Source organism: Aegilops tauschii, chromosome 4 (assembly GCF_002575655.3).
Source record: "Aegilops tauschii subsp. strangulata cultivar AL8/78 chromosome 4, Aet v6.0, whole genome shotgun sequence".
NCBI classification, from domain to species: domain Eukaryota; kingdom Viridiplantae; phylum Streptophyta; class Magnoliopsida; order Poales; family Poaceae; genus Aegilops; species Aegilops tauschii.
In genome coordinates, this window is record NC_053038.3 from 303,711,910 (window position 1) to 303,713,417 (window position 1,508).

The window sequence follows — 1,508 nt, forward strand, 5'->3', positions numbered from 1 at the left end:
AGGAGGACATGGTTGCGGCGTGGTGGATTTGGGAAGGGAATAGATGGAGGAAGATGAGCTAGATGTTATGGAAGAGGCTTGCTCTGTATACCATGATGAAATTATGGAAGCGTCTCAACTCCCGTAACATGGGAGCCCGCGTGATTTATATTGATTAGGCGAGGCCAGCTCTCGCAGAGGCATACAAGTTGCGGTTTAAACAAACCAGAGATATACATGGAGAGATAGAGGCTAACAAACTAGATTCTCCTAACTACTCTAACATGATAATGATAATGCGTGATATATGTTTAACAACATGAAGTAGATGGCAACTGAGTCTATGACTGCCAAAAGTAGGGATAAGAGAGTACCTCTGGGTAGTAGGCCAACGTCCAAGCAGGTATTTGTGTGAGTGGTAGAAAGGCGGAGGAGGAAGTTTGAGGTGGGATAGGTGCATCCTAAGGTAGCTTTGGGGGAAAGAGGAAACCACACACATGAGGGTACTGGCAATGGGGAGGGCTTCGTCATGTGAGATGTGTAGAGGTATAAAGGTAGTCTTTGTGGAAGTTGACTGTGAAGCTCTGGCAAGCGCAAAGTCATCGAGAATGATCTTGAGTTTGAGTTGAATTGCCGCGTCTAGGGATGCATGTGCAAGAATGAGAGTGTCGTCGACATATTGGAGAATCGAAGGGGGACGATCATGAGTTGAATTTGTGTTTTCGCCCCCTTGATTGCCTTTACTTTGCATCTTTGTTTGCAATAAAGGACCTTTTCAGAGATCGTGCATTGAGGTTGGTGACGAAGGAACGATCTTAGTTGGGCCGGCTTTAGAGTTTTCGCCAAGCCTTAAGCCTATTCTCGTTGTAATATCTTTTCAGTATGGAGGGGGGCTGGGCTGATCGGTTGGGACCCATAGTATTATGGAACATATTGTGGAGGAACGAATGAATATAAGGGCCTCTTTGTAATTGCTTTGCTCCACCAAAATTAGCTTCACTCAATCAAATTCACTAAGGAACAGTTTCAAGTAACCATCCATCTCTGAAGGCCGTGGAGAAGTCAGTGTGCTCTGTAATCCTTCATTACACAAGCTATAAGAAAGGACGGGATATAATTTATCCACAGACAACGCTTCCGAGGAATGACATTGCTTCGCGCAAAGATGCGCTAGTTGGTTTGCTTCTCTCGCCGTAAACACTAGGCGTAATTCCTCAAAATTCCCTCTCCGAACGATTAAATCATGAGAATTCCACTGGTTCACCACAACCTATATATCGGTTTCAATGATCACTTTCCTGAGTCCAAGTTCATAGGCAAACTGTACTCCATCCTTTACCGCTAGTGCCTCCATGATCAAACCGCTAGATCCCACTTCATACCACAGGGCCTGATCACGGATGAGAGCTTCCACATAACAGTCGTGGAAGTATTAGTTCTAGCACAAAGAGAACTTGGGTTGGTGAGCGCACTCCACGTCATATCGAGAACACAATGCAACATGTGCTCTGCAGTTGTACACCTAACTG